The 21,669-nt window shown below is 39.5% G+C and overlaps 1 protein-coding gene across 19 annotated transcripts in view; it reads right to left on the bottom strand.

The window, feature by feature from the left end:
• Tcf4 (transcription factor 4) overlaps nt 1–21,669 on the bottom strand; it is a 342,153-nt gene that overhangs the window by 256,212 nt on the left and 64,272 nt on the right. The window lies entirely within an intron of this gene.

Below are 21,669 nucleotides of genomic sequence, written 5' to 3' on the forward strand. Positions count from 1 at the left end.
AAAAAAAAAAAAAAACAATAGGACAATTATCCTCCACCAGGTGACACATGTGGCCATGAGCACTGCTAGCTTGTCAGTCACACAAGTACTTCCTTCCCTTCAAGTATATAAGAGACATTTTTGCAAGGAGGGTCTTTACCCACCAGGTTAAGTCAAGCACAAGAAGCACAGACCCACATTACCATGTATAATCCCCACTCCTTATGCTGCTTACTGGGGCTGGTCCGGGGACAGCCGATGGAATACTGAAAGGTACAACACTAAATGATGTGCTCACACTCTGGGTGCCCCAAAAGTGGACTCTCACTATGTGTGGCTCTGAGAGAGCATTTCTCAGACCGAATGTCAGAACTCCAAGGCATGACAACCTTTCCTAACAGCAAACCGGGTCTCTTGCCATACAAGTGTAAACTAGACAGTCTCGACCTGAGCTAAAGTCAAAGTCAAGGTCTGCTACCTTCTCCTCTAAGAAAACCTTTTTTAACATCAACCCCCTTTGAAGTCCTTATACACAGGTGCTAGATCAACCCTAGAGTCTGTGCTCTACCCCAGAACTATCAATGAACTCATCCTCCTTTAGAAGAGAAATGGCTGATGGTCTTCCTTCTCCCACACTATCAGATACAAAGGCCAAGCACCTAAACCATTCCCTGCATCATCACCTTAACCACTCCTCCAATTTCAGGAACTGTAACACTAACTCAGGCGTAATACAATGTAACTGCATTTTTTCAGTAATTTCAAGTGAATGGAGGGAGTAGAAAGCTGTATCCAAGGGAAATCTTGTCCCTAGTCAAGATGTCTTTCTCCTTGGAAATAAGCAATGCGAAATGACAGCATTTTCCTCTTAGCAAATACTCCTTCCAGCTAGGGAACACTTAAAGACCTTTGCACAGCTGGGAAGTTTAGTCCTCTGGCGTTTACACCATTATTCTTTTCCTCCTCCTCTTGCAATAGGAAATTATGTTTGTTTGCTTCGTGGGTTTTCAGAGAAGGGTTGATCTTATGGCCATTTCCAGTCCTGACCCAAGAAATACAAACAGTAGTCAGTCATGAAAGGCTCCAGGTTAATGTTAAAACTTGGTCAAGACGAAAGTTATTTGTTCAAAATTTGTATTGGTGCTCAATGGGACTGAAAAAGAAGGTATTCTTTCCTATGCTAATCTGCTCCTGGTCCTTATTATTTAGCCATTGTGGGTGCTATGCTATGACAACACATCTGCACATCACAGATGGGGCACTCAGGTAGGAAACAAGAAATCTGCCACACTAAGACCAGACAGAGCCTCATATTCCTGCCTGAGAACCAGGCACCAATAAACAATGCTTCGAGGCCTGACAGAAGTAAAAGGCAATTGTGTAGTTAGAGAAGTGGTTTCCACACAAGGTGAAGTACTAGAAAACAAGGGAAGACTTTTCCAGCCCAAACTAGCTCCATATGTTCCTGAAGGAGAACAGCACTCAAAGGAGACTAAACATTAAAACCACCTGAGGGTCTCTGAGAACAAGCCAGTTGAATTGGGGATGGGGGTCAAGCATTGATAGTCTTCCCCATGCTCCCCAAGTGATTGTAATACACAGCCAGGAACACAAGTCACTGAGACAGAAGCCAAATGTCCATCCATCTTGAAGCCAAAGAAAGCTTTATCATGAGGAGGACAGAGATCAGTTCATAGTGACAGCCCTGCTAGCTAGCCACATCCTACATGAACCTCTTACTAACATATAGATTCCTAGACCTACCAAATGGAAGTCCTAAGAAATGGTGCTCAAGAATTTTCTATGCACGTTTCAAAAGTCTCCAAGTACATCAACATTGTCAACAGTGGTTTCGAACCCATGACCCGAACATAACTCAGAAGCTCTTTGTGCGCCCAAACTTGGTTGGTTTCCAACAAGATATTTCATGTTCAGATGGGTTCATGGGAACGTGCTTGTCAGAGAAGTCTGAACAGCAGGGGATGAGTGGAGGAAGGGGAAAGTACTTAAGAAAAAAATAAAGAGAAAAGAAATGTAAGTGTCCTCTAAACACTCACACGCCTGCTTCTTAAAGGGCTGGTAATGAGCAGTGGTGTGCAGCAAAGACCCAATGAAACTAAATTTTGTACCAGTTCATTTCAGCACATCCTGTTTATACGACTATTTAATGAGTCATTCAGCCAGGATGATTTTCTGTCTGAATATGTTAATTGCCATTTTTTTTCATAGCTCTCTATTAAACAGTACAGATAAATAGGCAATGCGGGTGTTTGTCAGAGCTATCGGGCCCTCACCCTCAAGGGGGTGGGCAACATGAGGGAAGATGAAGGAACTTCTTTTTTAAGTGTTTAATTCTTTCACTGGGTATTGGCATTTGGGACCCCACTTCAATTCAAAAGCATATGCTAGCGTTAGCATTCAAGTGAAAACGAAATGAGGTGCTTCTCCCCCATATGCCATGGGTTTCATTACATCAGGAAGAATTAGCTCCAGCAACAGGGCAGCAATGTGAAGCCTCTTGTTGGCAAGTTCCCTGCTTTCAGGTCAGTATGGGTATTTTAGGAAAGATGAGCCCAACGAAAAGTGGTCCTTGCCGGGCAGTGGTGGCGCACTCCTTTAATCCCAGCATTCAGGAGGCAGAGGCAGGTGGACCTCTTTGAGTTTGAGGCCAGCCTGGTCTACAAAGCTATACAGAGAAACCCTGTCTAGAAAATTTAAAAAGGGGGTTGGGGGGAAGATTTCATTCACCCTGATGTCCTTTCAGATGCCACTCCCTCAAGTACCGGTCAGTGTGTAAAGACAACTCTCATTAACCCTGATACCCAGATGATCCAGGGAACGGGTGAAATGCCTAGTTAGTAATTCTGGATTATATTTAAGGAGTGATTAAGATAATTCATTTTTATATTTCATGTATCCCTGAAGGAAACAGAATTTATAAATGTAAAATTGGAAGCATCATCAACGCTAAAAGTGAAGTAATAACCAACAGTGAAAAGCCATATTTTGTGCCCACCATCACTTAGTAAATCAAACCACTTTTAATATTCATTTTTTGCATTTATGCAGTTTCTAGTGCCTTAATTTTAATTTTAAGCATTTACATTAAACAAATTATATATCATTACACTGCTTTTGGAAAGAAAAAACAAAACAAAACAAAACAAACCTTAAGGCCATATTTTACTTTTACTGTTTTGTTTACAAAAATTAAATGGTCATGTTAATAGAGTTCAAAATGTTTTCTGACATCTATAATTTTTCATAAATAAAAGCAATGAAACAAAAGGATGAAACTCAGTGGCAAAAGTTTGTCTTTGTAACTGTTAAAGGGACTTTATAAAACACATTTGTTCTTTTGAGTGGCAACTAGCAACACTGAAAAGGACAGGTTGGATTTTAAAAGGAGACAGATCTGACCTAAGGGGAACACATTTCACAGCAGAGAAATAAACTGAGGAAACAGTTTGCAGATTAAAAACCCCTTGAAAGGAAGCATCATCTTTAGAAGGGAAAAAAAAAATCCTTGCTGAGGAAAACAGCTGGAAAGAGGAAGCTCTCTGCTCTCACCCTGCTTTGATTCACCACATCCCACATCATGAAAAGCAAAGGCTGACTTCAGCTGAGCAGCCTTTCCACAAGAGAGGGAGGGGCTGAGCCAGAGGGGGAGGGACTGAGCCGGAGGGGTAGGGGCTGTGTGGAACCAGTGCAAACTCATCCAGAACACCATTGCCTCACACCAACCACAGAAAGGCAGACAATGAAGTGGAAAAAGAAGCAATATAACACATAAAAAACGGCACTTGACAGCTCTACATGGAGCATGGGGCAAGCTGATATACCTTGTCTCCCTCAGCAAGTCCCCAACTCCCCAAATGAAAACAAACCAAGAAGGGTATGATGCTTGTGACAATGTTTTCTTTTTTCTACCTTTTTCACTTTCCTTCATTATGGAGAAAAGGGTACAATCCCTTGTGACACTGAATCTGGAGTCACTGAATTTTAGTTGCCACCATGCTTAGATACCTAAATTTTTGAACCGATCTGTTGAAGTCATCTCACAGGTTTTCTTCCCCCACAGCTACCTGAAAAATACTTCTATGAATTGTACCTAATTTAAAGGACCATGTAGCTGACAAAGAGAAATTCAGGTTTGAAGTATGGATGATGGTTGGGAACCGGCCATGGAAGGGGAAAGCTCAGCAAACAGATCTCTCACACCCAACATGCCCAAGTCTCAAGTCATTCTTGTGTTGCTATCTGGGGACATTTTTTAAAGTGGGGATTACACAGCCAGACAATGTAGGGAAAACAAACCCAGAACTCTCTAACTTGGAACACACTAAGCCATGACATCATATAAAAACTACACATAGAACATTTCACATTCTTCCCAAAATGGTGATTGACATACAAGCTAAGGAAAGGAATTCACATGCAAGTTACATGTAAGTGGAGAAATTAATGAATCCTTTTTTCTAAAGATGTTCTCAATAGACAGGAAAATTTCTCAGCATAAGAGGTTTCAAGCAGGATATATTAAATGACTATTAACTATCCAAACAGACAGCTTGAGAGTAGGTATCTTCAGATATTCACCCTACAGTAGAATACTTGGATGTCATGGTAACAGTTCAATCTCCAAAAGATGTCAACTATTAACACATAGTATGTGCCATCTCCTTACCAATGAATATTAATTACCTTTTATTTATTCTTATTCATGCTGAATATCTTTTATTTGAACTTAGTTACTATGGGGACACCATAGTTTTGACTATCCCCATGTCCTATGATTTTAACAGCATGGGAATCTAAAATAAGAGTGACCCTTTCCAACAAAAGAAGGGAATTTACTTATTTGTGTCATCCTTGAAAAGTCTATTTTCTTAGTCAAATATAATACAATTGATAGTCCAGGAAATTCAAGTTAAAAAGAAATTCATGGGAACTAGGGAAATGGCTCAGTATGTAAAGTGGGTGCTGTGTGAGCAGCAGAACTGAATTCAGGTTCCTGTACCTACATAAAAAGCTTGTACAGTGGTATATGTAATCCAGCCCTGGGGGTTGGGGGTGTGAAACAGGAGAATCCTTTGGGATGGCTGACAAGTTGCCTAAGAGCTGCAAGTTCAATGAGAGAGCTTGCCTCAAAAACTAAGGGTAAAGAAGACATCTAATGTCTACCTCTGGCTTTCAAACACATCCCACAAACACAATTTTTAAAAAATCACTTATTCAATCTGGATTTTTTCTTATTTGGAGCATCAACTTCACTGTGAACAGAATTTTCACATATAATTTCCATCATTCCCAAAATAATCTATGCAAAATGCAGAATAGGACATATTTTTCCTATTTGCAAACAGGGTAACCCATCCTCTCCAAGGTCACAGATATTAGCAATAATGTCCAGACAGTGGTACCTCCATGAATGGGAACCTAACCCTCATAACCTCCATCAATGCCTAGAAAATAATTATATCAGGTACCACAATTTTCAGGTCAAATCGCAGAATTATTCTTATTCTAGCACATGCCTAGGAAATGCAGTTTCATTAAGCAGTGACAGTAATTGGTCTTGTCATAAGAGTAGGAAGAAGCAAGGAATGGCACAGCCAGTCACCTTTGCTTTGAAATCTATTCTAATTGCCCTCAAGAACTCTTGGCCCTTTTCTCCTGTGGGCTAACTCCATAACGTTTACTGATCACCCACCTATCACAGCAAGGCCACCAACAAGAAGATAAGGTTGAGTCTATCAGTCTATGAAAAGGCCAATGTGCACACAAGAGGAAAGAAAACTCTCATCTGTTGAGTATCAATGAAATGGTTATCTATTGAAGCCTCACAACAATTATGGAAAGATGGGAAATGGGCCTTCGGAGGAACCTGCCAAAGTGTCCCCAAGAACTACGACTGATGTCCAGACCTCATCACCTTGATGTCCCTAAAGGATAATAATGGAAAGTAAGGTTTCTTTTTTCTTTCTTTCCTTTACTTTTTCTTTCTTTTATATTCCTCAAAGAGTGCTTTGGAGAGAAAAGGGTACTATGTAATTAGAATGGTTATTGCCCTATGTGGAGATACAGAAATACTAAAAATTTTTGTTGTATCTGGTTCACTTTAGGAACCTTACCAAAATCCAAGCAAAAGGAGAAGCATGTTTGCTACCAAAGGTGTAATACGTTGATAACACAAGCTATCTTCAATGCTTTAAAGCAGTAGTTCCCAAACTCTAGGTCATGACCCCCAAAAGACCATTGGAAAACACAGATATTTACATTATGAATCATAACAGTAGCAAAATTACAGTTATGAAGTAGCAACGAAAATAATTTTATGGTTGGGGTCACCACAACATGAAAAACCTTATTATTGGGTCGCAGCATTAGGAAGGTTGAGAACCACTACTACAGAGGGAATAGCATTATATTGCTAAATTTAATCTTTTCATATACTTTTATCCATCAAATATTTGACTTAAAGTAACAAAAGAGGCAAATCATTGCAAAGCTAAACACCAGCATCAAAACCAAAAGTCAATGGAAGACACAAAAAGCCCACCAACAGACCTTCCCTGGTGACCTGCCTGAGTGCCCACTGCCTCCCTCTGCCTCTGCCTAATAATCACTGTGCCTAGTCTGCCTCTGATCTAGTCTATTGCAAAATGGGCTGCAATGCTGCTAACTTTAAAAACCAATCAAAGTATTAAAATAAAAGAGACATCGTCTCCCTTATTTGGCAGGAAAACCGGAACCCAAATGTTCCAAACCTCCCTCAAGAACAAGCAATTATAAGGTGCACAAAGGCAACGGCTTTAAAACAACACGCTAATCCTAATATTAGTACCTTGAAAAAGGAAAACTGCCAAGATGCTGGAATAATGCCCAGTTCTCCGTCTTACCTACAGCAATAAAACTGTCCTATAAATGTGAACAAGACAGTTAGGATACATTTTGGAGTGAGGTTATTGGCATTTTTTCCCCACCTCTCCATTCCCTAGGAGAACAAGCCTGACCTATGGAGGCAAAACACAGCAGATGGTAACCCAGCCCGCTACCAAGAGCACTTAGTCAATCCAAATAATTCACATAAAAATGAGGCAAGATGTTCAATGATTTATGGCCTCGATTTCACTAGATAATTAAAGAATCTGACTCGTCCACAGAATCACCTTTTTATTGTCAGATGCTGGGTTGCTAAAGTGTGTCAAAACAAAATGTTATTTTATGACTATTAACAATAAAATAATTACTAGGTACTTATTAATAACATAATTGATATTATTATAGCAAGTGCGAGTGCCAAGCACTCTAGTTTGTAATTTATAGTAGATGATTTATTTATTCCTTATTACAGTTTTATGAAACTCTTATGCTACTGTACAGATCAGGAAACTGAGACAACCCCCCCACACACACAAAAAAAAAGAAAGACAAAAGAAAAAGAAAGGAAGATAGAGAAAGAATGACCTGGAGGATGAATCTAGAAAGGACATCTAGAGTAGTGTCTAGATTCTGTAATTGCATGGAAGTGGGTTTCACTTAACGCTTATGGCAAAAATTGTTTTAAAAATGGAATTCATTTACACGAGAAGAGGCATGACCAGGATCCCAAGCCTATACTCCTGAGCCCTTGATTCCCTGTTCCCTGTGTAGCTTGATGGAGACATCTCTCCAAACAGCAATAGCCTCACTTGTGAATGACAGGGTGTGATGGACCCTGCAAAGTTTGTGCTATTTCTGATTCTAAAGGATAACACTCAACTCTCAGTTTCACTTGCTGACCACACCACTAAAGCCCAGTTGGAAAAATCAAACAGCAGCCATTTCTTGCTGACTCCGTGATCCTCCCTCCATGGGATTCTAAAACCACATTTCCTCTCTCTACAGGGACAAGTAGATGACATTCTGGTAGCAGAACTGTGACAAACCCAAAGACCCGATGGGGCTGCTTACCAATTCCCAGGTAGACTTCAAGCTTGGAAAGAAAGAACTGAATAAAAATATTCAGGAATCTTCTAAGTTCTAAAACTGTATTTTCTGCATACAAGATGGGAGCTGATGTCCAGTGGAAAAACATGAGCTTTGATAAGGCTGACATTAAAATGTCTTTACCCAGACCATATAGGTAACAAAAAGATACTTCCACCAGTAAACATGCACTCATCCATTTCCACACAAGTATTCTAATCGCCATTTTGCTTACCTAATAATAACAACATACATCTCCTATGCAGTTTAGCTGTGGGAATGTTAGTAGGCAACAGCACACACGTGCTGGAAAAGGGGCAAATACCTGTATACTTGCATGGCAGCAGCCACAGAGGCAGCCACAAAGGCGACCGCTGACTCTAACCTAGACAGAAATGCTCAGTGAATGAAAACACCAGGAATGTATCACTCAGGCTATGGGAGACACCTATCATATGACTGTTGAGTGCAAGTGTTAGTGTTGTTTCTCTTTGTTTCTCCCTTCACCTAAAAATGGTAATAATGAATCCAGTGAAATGAAGAATCAACATAGGACATGAACATGGCTACCCCTGGCAGGAAATGCTGGTGCCAGTGTGTTTCCTGTAAGCCTCCTCTTCCAGTTGATGCTCACTGGAGCAAAGAACAGAAGCAATGCACTACCTACTGATCAATGAGCCAGAGGAAAGCTGGCACAGAGAAGGTACCTCCAACAAGCACAATACACCCCAACCCTCTACATAAACACCTGTAAAACTCTCCTGTTGATTACTGTGAACAACTGCAAATCCAATGCTATTTCATTGCTATCCCAGCTAAAAGGAAGCTGGAACCCCCTTTCAAAAACGTCATTGCTCTCCAAAAATCTGCAATGCATGTGATGATACCCACTATCACTTTTGTCAAACCAGATTGTCACTATGAACCTTCCTGCTGTGGCAACTCTTCTTCAGCTACATGCCTGAGAAAGGCATTTGCAGGTCAATGTTTTTATGGCTATCAAATGCAATTATTTCTAAAGAAAACTAAGAACGGGGGAGGGGTGCTGAGGGTACAGCTCAGTTGGCAAAGTACTTGCCTAGCATGCACAAAGTCCTGTGTTCCACTGTCAGAGACACAAAAGTCATGCCTGGTGGTGAACACTTAAGAGTCTCAGAAGGTGAAGGCAGAAGGACCAGAAGCAAAAGGTCATCCTTAGGTACATAATAAGTTCAGGTCTACCCTGAGCTACATGAGACTTTGTCTCAAAAATGAATGAATGAATGAATGAATGAATAAATAAATAAATAAATAATAAATAATAAAAGGTCAAAAAACCTAAGAATGCTCCTATGTTTTTCCTGTCTGCCTTTGATCACACCAAAAATACTTGCTGAATTGTTACTATGAGCCAAGCGCTATTCTCAAGACTGTCAATGTATTGACTCATTTAATTCCCAGAGCTAAATGAAGTAGGCACTAATATTAAATCATTTCATAGAGGAATCAAGTAACTGTGTTATTCCAGGCTACAAAGAGAGGGAACAGAGCTCAAATATAAAGCCAGGAGTCCACAATGGAAAGCGTGCCCTTCAGAGTTCACACTTGCTCTCTGATTAGAAAATTCCAGAAATCTGTACTGTAAACAATGTCCTTGTGTTTGCCCTTTCTTTCCTAGGATCACCTCCTAACAAACTGCAAATATCAAAACCACAGGACACACTAGGTGCTGGTGTGAGTCTTCATTTCACAATCCCTCCTAAGGAACATGCTGACTTTCTGAAATCATGTGCTGACTTTGAGCAATCCAAACAAAACTGAAATTGTATTTTGATGAACTGTTAAACAGATTATCTTTAGTAATCATGAAAGCAAATCTCTCTCAAGTCACAGGATGGCTCCGCAACATGATCGAAACTCACTGTTTTTAAACAGGACACTTCCAAGGTCTCTCGAGTTTCAAAAATTATTGCCCATTGAGCAATCCACATCAAAAATCAGATTAATTAGAAATAAAAATATCTATGTGTGTCTAATTTTTATAAACACTCAAGAAACACTACTGTCAACTTACTATTCCTGAGGGTTTCCTGAAGCAAAGATGGATTTGTGGCTGATACTGTAGCAAAGACTAGGATATTAAAACCTGTACCATTACCAGTGTTACTGTCTTTCCTGCGAATACTATATTCACATATGTACATACAAGCAAGAGGCATAGAATAAAAACAAGTACACACAAGGACACCATTCCCACCATAATATATAGCACTAGATGCTTGTGCCACAAGGAGCTTTCGGCCTTAACACTATGTAGAAAATCACACTTGATATATATCGTGCCTCCCCGTGAGAGCAGCATGCAGAGAAAGCTGTTTGGAACTGGAAACCAGTGTGAGTTTTTTGTGAAAGCTGGATAGCAAAGGATCTGGTCCCCACTTGAAAATATAGTTATTTTTGTTTTATGTATATGGGTCATTTTGCTTGCATGTGTATCTGTGAACCACATGCACACCGGTGCCCACAGAGTCCAGAAGAGGGTGTGATATCCTCTGAAATTGGAGTTACAGATGGTTTTGAGTCACCATGTGGGTGCTGGGAATTGAAGGTGGGTCTTTGGAAAAGCAGTCAGTGCTCTTAAGTGCTGAGCCATCTCTCCAGCCCTATAAGCTCCTCTTAACATTGTTTAAAGGCATCTGAGACCACCAAAGATGGAATCTCCAGTCACTAATGGGTACCTGTAACAAGTTTCCTACATCCCAGTCCATTTATTGGGGGTGGGGGAGACTATCGGGATTACCTTTAAGTCAATAGCATTCCTCAAAATCTTGAATCAGAAGTATCTTTAGATCCTTAAATAGTCTCAAAAACCATCTCCCTGAGGAATTCCATTAATTCAGATATTGGGGATGGGGAGGGGTCTGAGCCAAAAATAAAAGGAAAGGAAGGAGAGGGTAAAATCAGAGGAACTTCAACCATGAGGACTCTGGCCAGGGAAATTCCTTTCAGTCACTCCTGAAGAAAACATTTGAAAGGTTAAAATAGTAACTTTCTTTGGAAATCATCACACATGAAAATGGCTGGCAAACATTATCTAATGAAATACTCTTAAGAAACACCTCCAAGAAATGAAAGCAATCCCAAAGAGCTTTTCATGAGCTCCAGCCTCCAGCTCCAACATCATTTTCCTCTTTCACCAGTGTCTCCTTCAGATTGACTCTAAACCCAGCCAAGTCTCCACTAGCATTGGATGTAGTAGCATCCCAGAATCCAATGAGTAATAGTGACAGCCATGTCTAACTCAAGGTCAAGGGTACATATTTGTCTCCTAAACCTCCAAATAGATTCCTGATCTACCCCATAGACTGAGTCACACTAGTAGCCTAAGGAAGGTTCCCATGCAAATAGTGCCAATGTTTATAACACTAAGTGTTTTGATATATTGGTGCAGGGGGTGGGGCTCAAGAAACACAAGTGTCTGTGGTGGTTCTAACTAGCTTCTCACATAGATATGTACAACTCAACAAGGAGAAAAGAGAATTTTCTCTCTGAAGTTTAAGGATCAAACCCAGGACATCCTAGAAACGAGACATACTTCCTATGTCTGACCTACATTAACTCTCCAGAAAATTAAGTAACTAAATAAATATATCGAAGTATTCCAGGAACCCAAACTTCTAACCATACACTTCAATCCAGACACCAAACATCCACTAATCTAACTTCTGATGACTCAGAAGTGGACAGATCAAACTTTTTACTAGATGAGGCTTTCAAAAACAAAAAAAACAAACAAACAAAAACATTGTTACTTAAATGTTTGCTTCCACTCCCCGTTTCCAGAGGGACAGGAAGTGAAAAATGCCCTCATTCTATGGGGGGATTATACTGTTGAAATATACCTTTGCCAACTTGCAGTCTACTGGATTAAGATTTCCCCGTACAACAGTGGTTTTCAACCTTCCAAATTCTGTGACCCTTTAATACAGTTCCTCATGTTGTGGTGATCCCCCCTCAACCATAAAATTATCTCATTGCTACTTTATAACAGTAATTTTGCTACTGTTATGAATCATAGTGTAAATATCTGATGTGCAGGATATCTGATATGCAACCCCAAAGGGGTTGTGACCCACAAATTGAGAACCACTGTTCTAAGGGGACTTTCTTCTAAGCTCTTCCACACTTCATGGAAACTGAACCCTGACTAACGATGATGACGGGAGATTTTTCATTTGTTTGTATGCCTCAGTCAGGAGAAGGGGAAATGATATTGGCCGTATGTTTATGAGCTGCATTAGAAATCTGAACAATAGCAGACCTTTACCGAAACAAAAATAAAGTATGAGTCAACAAGATCTTTGCCAAACAGAGGTCTCAGGACAGCGGTTGTTCAGCCTTCTGGGAAGCCCACTCCAGTGAGCAGAATAAAAGCAGGACATGCTTCACTTCCTTCAGCCTCTCCCTGGGCCTCTCTTGGAGATGTTTGTACATCTCCTTCCTCCTCACATCAGCCTGGCAAACTGTCGTCATTTCTTTGGGGTAATAATATCCTGTTGATGTCTGGGCTGGTCTGTTTTGACTGTTCCTTCCACAGAACACATATACTTTTAATATTACTTTTTTACTTCAGTATAGTAAATTATTTTTCAACATATTTGAGTGCAGTTCAGTAATGTATGACTGGAAGCAAGGAAGGGCAGGAAAGTTTAATAAAACGTTGGGTTTATTTTTGGATTTACAACCCAGATTTTGGTAATAAAGCAACTCCAATAGAAAAAAAAAAAAAGGAAGAAAGCATTCTCTGCTGTTTCAGCGGCTGGAAATATTTACCTACACTATTTTAATAATGTAAATATATTCTCTCTTCTTAATGTTGGAGTTTGGAAATTTCATACACCAAAAGGCACTTCTTACCATCAAACTACCGACTTATGAAACTGATTTCACTGGGTATAGAAAAAGGAGCTAGTACTTCTGGAATAGAGTTATATAGTTCCAAACACCATGAATTCAGTCAAATATATTGAAAGATTAAGAATTCATATCTAAATCAATGACACTGTTTTCCCAAAATTTAAGAAAATGTCTGGACCTAAAAGTGTATTTCTTAAAGAAAGAAATTTGAATTAACTCCTGACACAGTCACATTTCTCAATAAAATTAAGGGACATAAAGAGAGAAAACTACACAAAGAAATGTTCAGAAAAACAATAGAAAAGTAAAATCACAACCTATTCTCAATAACTGGGCTTTGCATTCTAGCAGACATTATGGTCCTTAGGACAGCCCTGGATAACTTGTGGAATATTAAAAATAACTGGTTATTGCTACAAGGCCTTAGAATCTTTCTCATGAAAAATGTTCAATGTCACTAATAACTCAGATTTTAAAAGAGCACAAATCTGATGTTATTGTTTACATTTAGTTAGATTAACAGAAATACAAACTGACAACATTTTTCTTGGTAACAATTTGGCAAGAGCCTTGAGTAAGTCTCTAGTAAATACTCTAGTAGCATTCTTACAGGTGCTATGAAGTTACTATGTATACAAGTCCATGGATGTTTTAAGTCAGTAGTTATCAGAAAACTGAAAACATGACCCATCCGATACAATATTCCACCATCTTTAAGGATCATACTTTGAAAAGTATAGACCATCTTTTACACACAGGTCCTGTAAACTGTTAAAAACAATATGCATATTTCAGATCAAGTTTTACTAGGACTGAAATCTATGAGTCATCAAATGGTTTTGAAAAAATTTCAGACATGTATAAATTACAGAAAAACAATCATAAAATCAGTTTCCATGTAACTTCTGGATAACTTCAATAATACAGAAACTGACTCTGTGATTCTTTTTACATTGTGAATGTCTGATTTTTTTTTTTTTCAAAATGAAACAACAAAAAGGAATTAAAGGCCAAGTGAAAACACAGTGTAAAAAGATTCAGACTAAGGTTTGCCCTGAAAGTTCAAAGATGAGAACAACAGGAAGAGATTATAGAGAGCTAGCAAGAAGGCAGCTTGACAACTCAACCCTAGAAGGTAGCCTCAGTCCTAGAAGGTAGACTTAGCTGAGACCTAGAGGGTATCCCTAAAGGGTATCCTCAGGCCTACAGGGTAGCCCTAGATGGTAGTTTCAGTCCTAGAGGGTAGCCCTCGAGGGTTGCCTCAGCCCTAGAGGGTAGCCGCAAGCTCATCAACCAGGTGATGCTGGTGAAATCTTCTAGGTCTTGACCATCAGGCAACAGCAGAAAACTTTGGAAACTACCTGCAGCTTCTACTACTACATGAAGTCTCCTGAGAGATATGAAAGGGTGTCACCTTCCAGAATTCACTCAGGTAGCAAGTCCCCTAAAGCCTAGCATTTCTTGCATGCCAGCCTTCACCTAGTGTGAAGAGAACTGGGTGGCATCAAGACTATTACAGATGTTTCATGCACACCTGTTCACTGAAATCAAACTCCTACTACAGCACAGTGCTTCCTGGGTAATTATGGGTTCGATGTCTTGGAGGACTAAATCCTCTGTGAGTAAGGCCTGACAAAGAACAGAAGACAAAGACCTCATTTTAAAAACACTAAACTCATTCCTGAACCTTCTCAACCCACCACCATATAAATACCTCATCTTGCAACACTTTGGACACCAATGTCTGTGTGCATGAGTCAGAGTATAGCTTTCCTAACTAATATCTATTTTTGAAAGAGTTTTTAAAAAGCACACCACTTCTCTTAATTTTTCCATAAATATCTAACTACTCTAAAAGGTATCATTTAGGCTACAAGTGTATCCTCAGTTTGTTAACGAAAATTTCCATAACTTCCAACTATAAATTAGGAGAAGTGCAATTACCTTTAATGGCTATAAGATATGATTTTGCCTTTTCCTATTGAAAAATAAATAAGTAAGTAAGGTGTTTCCCATGAAGTAACATTTTAGAACACAAACATCAATGTCTTGACGTTTCAAGCCATGTTCAGAAAATTTGACAACTCTTTTCTGTCCCTACATAATGAACCCTGAAGCTTTTGTTCTCTTTGAAGATGCATGACCAGGAAAGTTTGATGCTCGCCAGCCCTGTTACTGATAGTCCCTCCTAATGCTAACTGAGTTAGCATAAACATATACATCCCTTGCCTGGCCTTTCCTCCCTATCCAAGACCAAACCAGAATCTAGAAAGATAAGTCAGATCTATGCTTTTTGTTTGCTTTGCATGTAAATTGTTTTACCCAGATAAGCTCTTGATATGTATTCCTCTCCCAAAAGATCAAAGATCATTCTTCAAACACCAGGTTTCTCTCCCCTATCTTCCATCTCTCCTCAGATTTCTCCTGTATCATTACCCCATTGCTAATGTCCTCTGAATAGTCTTAACTTAATGAAGACTGACACTCTTCAAACTATCTCCATGGCATCCTACGGTGATATGGCACCAGGCATCACGGTCTACATGTCTGCTTCCTAAAAGACTCAGTAACCAAGCATGTGTTTGGAAATATATCATGTGTGTATGAAAAAACGCACGTGTATACTACTCATCCACACAACAGGATGGCCACATCGACCACCCTGCTGAACACTAACCACTGCCAAGGGAATGACCTGAAAATTAAGCAAGCCAAAGGAGACCAAGGTGACAACTAAACAAATCGTTCAGCATAAAACTTTAAAAGGAATGCTTCAACTCAGAGCTGCTTCTTAGAAGTCCACTGCCACTGCAGATTCTGCCTAGAGAATATCAGAAATAAAAACATGATTTTATGAAATACATATGATATAAAAACTATACTAATGCACAATGCCATTTGTTTGCCTCATTTGTTTTTAGATAAACATCTATTGACTTGCATAATTTTATATAGTTTATCTATTAACATATGATACTATTCTGTGTACTGTTCATTACTGTATTTCCATATATAATAACTGAGTGTTAATTCTGCCCCACCCAATAAAAGAGTATACTTTCCTAAGAATGAAAATAACCTCAGCAATATTAGGAAAATGAGAAAAATTCAGAAGCAAAAATATTTTGATAACTGTGAATAGTTATCTCTTGTGGGACCCTGTGTCACCAACACTTTAAAATGGCAAGAAGAATCTATGAGAGGGTTTCTCAGACAAAGACATTGGCCTGAATTTGATCCCCAGAAGTGACTTAGAGACAGAAAGAGAGAATGGATTCCTCAAAAGTTGTCCTCTGAACTCTACATAAACAGCATGGCACATGCCACACACAATAAAAATAAATAATTTTAAAAGAATGGCAAAAAAATCAAAACCTTTTTAAAGTACCTACAAAAAGGAATAAAGTAAATAAAAAGAATAAAGAGCCTCAGGTGGGAAATGAGACCATAATGTAAAATTCATGAAAAGAAATTGACTCACCAAATTGCGTGCCTACATCAGAGTCAGTCAGGAAGCACACACTAAACATTTTCTGTGTTTCTAGGTACTGAGCTAAGTGCAGCGACATGGCTAGACTAGCAGCTCCGAAAACAGATGCTATAGTTCAACCAGAAAAACTAGCACATCAATGGGGGATGTAAGAAGAAACTGGAGAGGCAGTGAAGTTCATCTCCACAGCTTAGAAAGCACCCCAGAAGTGGTAGATCTTAATTGATTTTTGAAAGCCTATAGGAGGTATGGTAAGAGTCAAAAAGGCCAAGCAGTAGAAAAGATCAAGCCTGCTCTCCCTGTCAGTGGTGGCTTTAAAACAGATTTGGGGGAGGATATTACAGAAATGCCCAACATATAGTGTATTACATGGAGAATGGAGTGGGAGCGAGCTTGGCTGGGCTTGTGGGAATGTTTGCCTTAAAACACGGAGAGGGGTGGGGAGAGACTATGGTTCTGCAAAAACCCATATTTGATTTCTAAGATAGGAAATATGTGAAGATATTTAAATACTGAAGAATGAGAAGAAAAATTGTTTGTAGTTCAGAAGGCAGAGGGATAACACCTGAAGGCAAATAAATCTGTAGAGGTAAAAACAGATGAGGATAAAACATTCTGGCCAATCAGGCAAGTTGGGTTTCAAAGATGTTTCCACAGAATGGTGCTGGCAGTAGGAGTGGTAGTGATGGTGGTGCTAGTGGTAGTGATGGTGGCCATGATGGTGATGCTGAGCCCTTCAGTGGACTATTAGAAGACATTGATACCCATCACATACCTCTTCACCCACGCTTCTGTGAAGAAGTATTAAACCAGCATGACACTGGACTTGGCCAAGTGTCTCTGGCAAACAGAAGATCATCAAAAATGATATGCAATGGTTAACATTGACTAGCAACTTGACAAGACAATGAATAACCTAAAAGATGAGTCCCCTGGGCAAGCCTGCTAAGCACTGTATTCATTAAGTTAGCTGAGGCAAAAAGACATACCTTAACTATGAAGGGTACCATTATATGGACTGGGGCTCCTGGACTGAGTAGAAAGAAGATAGCGAAGTATGGACATTCATCTCTGCTTCTTGACTGCAGATGCAATGTAATCAGAGGCCTCACACACTTCTGATGCCATGCCTCCTGCTCCATTCTCTGACCCCACCCCCACCCCAGACAGGCTTTATTTGTACAAGAAAGATATCACCACACTGCTGCCAGGGGGACTTAGTTCAAACTATGATCCAAAAGACACCCTTTCTCCCTTAAGTTTTGTTCTTATTAGGGTATTTTATCACAGCAGGAAAAGCAACTGATACATAAACAGTAGTCTAAAAGGCACATGCTGGTTGGATCTTGCCCCCTGTATCACTGATGTAGGGAAACGCAAATTTGCCTTTAAAAGTGAAGCCAAAAGCAAGCCAAACCGGTGGCCACCTAGACCAGCAGGCCCTGCAGCCCACTGCCATGGGACTGTGCTTGCCTGTGTAGGTAGCTGCCAGTGAACCAACCATTCAGCTCTGCTAAGTCTAAACCACCGAGCTATAACTTGATGTGTGAATAAGTGAAGTGAGTACCAGTGTAAGAAGCCCAGTGTTGAAAGTGCTTCCTATAAAGCAGCAAATAACTAACAGAACCTAACAAAATTCAGGAGGACTTCAGATGCATGAATGATAGCAACTGGGGTCCAGGCAAATAATTCCAAGGGTTTTGTTCAGAGGAAAGATGAAATGCCTTTAAGTGAGATGAGAAATCTGAGGGTGAACAGTGAACAGATCATTAGGGTTAAGACTAGAGGACTTAGCAACAACTTGAGTGCACACAAGATTAGACTTTGCACATGTGTATATGTATGTACATACATATCCAGGTATATGCACATGTACAGGTGTGTGTGTGTGTGTGTGTGTGTGTGTGTGTGTGTGTGTGTGTGTGTGTGTGTGTGTGTATGTGTGTATGCTTTGGAAGACCAGAGGTCAATGTCAGACATCCTCCACAACTGTCAATGGGTTCCCCACTATTCTGATGGTGTGGGGTTCTAAGGATATTTATTGGGTGGGTGGTATCCTATCTGCTTTTGTTGGGCTGCAGGAACTAACCTAAAGTCATCAGGTTCATGCAACAAGTACTTTCTTCTGATAAGCCATCTCACTGGCCTTGTTTAATTGAGACAGAGTCCCTTGCTGGACCTGGAGCTCACCAGCAGGATAAACTGGCTGGTCAGCAAACTTCAAGGATCCTCCACCTCCCCAGTGCTGAGATTACAAGTGAATGCCACAATGCTCCACCACTTTACATGGCTACTAGAAATGGAGTTCAGGTCCTGAGCCAACACTTCACCTACCAAGCCATCTCCCTGGCACAGGACACACCCACTTTTGATTGGATGCACGCAATAAGGACACATGGATGCATCAGACAAGAAGATTAATTCCAAACATGAAAATATCCAGGCCCCTACAGGCTAGAGCTTTCATAATCTCTCTTGTTTGTCTCTGGATTTAGTTTCTCATGATGAAGGACTAGAGAAGAACAAGTTCTGCAACAAATAATCATTATATAGATTTTCAAACGCCCATTATTCTCCACATGGTATTTGTCAGCAGGTAACTTTTTAATACTAGGTGGTTACATGAACTAATAAGTGACTACTGAGTAAGTACGGATTGAAATGGTTTAAAGACTTGCTCTAAGATTAAGGTCTTTAGAGGCACCACGCCCAAGATGCAAAAGCTCAAATGACCTCTAAGTGAATGGAGTTTATCTTTCCCACATTCCCTATAAAATATGATCTGCCCTGTTACAGAAAACGTTAGCCAGAGAGCAATTGCCAGTTAGCTAGGTAGAGCCAAATACCACAAACTTTGCTCTATAAAACTTTGCTTCCTAACATTTCAAAGGCAAACATTTCAAAGACTGTTGTAAGCAGTTGTCAAACTCTATCAAAAGCTACTAAAAAGTCCAAATTGTAGAGTATAAATAAAAGGGGAGGGGCTGAATTACCAAAAATACAGGAAAAACAAAAATCAATGAAGACAAGTCAAAGACAAGCAATATAAGTAGCCACTGGCATTTCAGAATATGAACTGTAGGGAAAGTTTGTATTTGTTGTATTTGCAAACTGAAAAAAGGCAAAGACACAACGTATGTATCCAATGAGTAAAATTATGTCTACTTCCTTTTCATAATTTGGTAGAATTATTTGACTGTTCAGTCAGTGAATCAAGGCATGAATAATATATGGAAATAATATTGTATAGGAACTGACAGAAATCAGTTATTGTGTTAATAAAGACAGTGCCACACAACTATCGGCCTTTTTATGTAAATTGGGAGATATAAAATCTGAAAGAGAAGAAGGCAACATGGCAGGGGCCTTAGAACTTGGAGATTTGCTTTGTGTGTCTTCACAGTTGCAAATGCACTCCCAAGGCATTCTGAAAGTCAGGTCCTTTTCCTTAATTATTGCATATTACCACATACTCCAGCAAGCCACACACAAGGAAACATCAGATTTCACCTCACCATGTCATTATTTGAATGATACTTACTAGGGTTCTTTAATAATTTTCAGAACACAGCAGGCAAACGGGTGATACAGACAACACTGGAGCCATGAGAGTAAATGACAAGACGACACAACAACCACCTGGATCCACAGGAGAATGAATATTTTTCCCAGTGCTGAGACACCAGTGTACCTACCCATGGCCTCATCACCTCAGCTTTCAAACAAATGGATGTAAAACTCTCTCTGGGATACTTGGGCATAATAAAAATAAGTATTGATTCACAGCTTTAAAAAAAAAATGCCCTTCCAAATTTCAAACATGGAGCACAGACAAGTCACTATATAAAAATGTGGTCTCTGTTACATGTGCTTCATTTGTGTGCAACATTTCCAAACCCCAGGGCCTTACATTCTTATCCTGCTAAATGTAACTATATCTTCTTAGTCTCCTCTACAGTTAATTTACAGCAGTCTCTACTGATGCCATAAGAACCCAGGAAGACCCAGGGGAGTGTCATTTCTTAAGTACAAAGACAAGCTCTTAAAAATATCCTATAGGATATATAAAGTACTAACTACAGGTATGGAAAGCTTCTAAAATCAAAGAAATAATTTAATTTTTTCCTCTACATTCTATCAGAGAATTAAAAGTCAAGATGAGTGTCACAGGAATTTTTATCCTTCTACCTTTTACACACACACACACACACACACACACACACAGTGCACTCAAAAACACCCATCTGAGAGCTGTGTTATAAATCAATAAAGAAAGACTATTAAAGCCACCTAAAGTGAGTTTTTATTTCCATCAAAGAATGGTAATTTTCCCAGAGATTCTCCATCCAGTGTAAGGAAAAGCATATCCTAGAACTGTCTCCAGGGATCAATTGATCCTGTCAAACCCTGACCTTCAGAAGACCAAATCATTAACAGTTATCTACTAGTCCCCGCAGTGATGAAGCATGGCAAAATAAAGCTTCCCCAGGAACACACTGACTCACTTAAATAAAAAGCAATATGTTTCACTTCTGCAGCTATATAAATATAGATATGTATATATAAAAACAAGCATCATCCCACATCCACATATATATGGCATGTGCACATGGGAGGATCGATGATGTTTATAGATATCTATATGTATTTATATAGAGATATACATAGGCTCCCAAGCAAAATGTTCGTTGTTTTTAAATTCTCTGATTTTTGTTGGTAACAGTTATTTCTTGTTAACACATAGTAAATATGAGACTATCACATTATGTAAACCATGCAGAGCTGATCGAGTTACATTGCTTTCCCTGAAAAACATTTTCTGTGGATTTATAAATGAAGATAAGACTTTTGAATGGGAACGCATGGCCTTGGTTATAAGCCAAGGACACAAAATATGATCGTATATAAAAAGTCATGGACAGGTACGTGGGACGTACCAGAAAACAGCGTGCCACAAATCATATTGTGATTTTTTGATATTCCTATTGCTAGCTATCACATCTCCATGAAGATATTTGACTGTGCCACCCCTTTTTCCTTCTACCACTCCAGATGCCTGGCATTTTTTTCATCCATTTCTTCGTAACTCAGGGTCTGATTATTCAGTGAACAAATTATCTGGGGCTTGGTAGCTTTTTTCTTTCTCAGATTTCTTCTTTGGCTTCCATACTACATTTTAGACACTGCAGATACTGGAGTCAGACCTGTCAATCAACCTTGTTCCTTAGGAGGAGTTCTGGAACCTACTTTATCTGGAAAGATTCAAACAGCTGGTTTTGCCATTTTCCCCATGAAACAAAAATAAATGGAATTATCATTTCCTAACAATAGAT

The sequence above is a fragment of the Cricetulus griseus genome, chromosome 2, assembly GCF_003668045.3.
Source record: "Cricetulus griseus strain 17A/GY chromosome 2, alternate assembly CriGri-PICRH-1.0, whole genome shotgun sequence".
In the NCBI taxonomy this organism is placed as follows: Eukaryota; Metazoa; Chordata; class Mammalia; order Rodentia; family Cricetidae; genus Cricetulus; species Cricetulus griseus.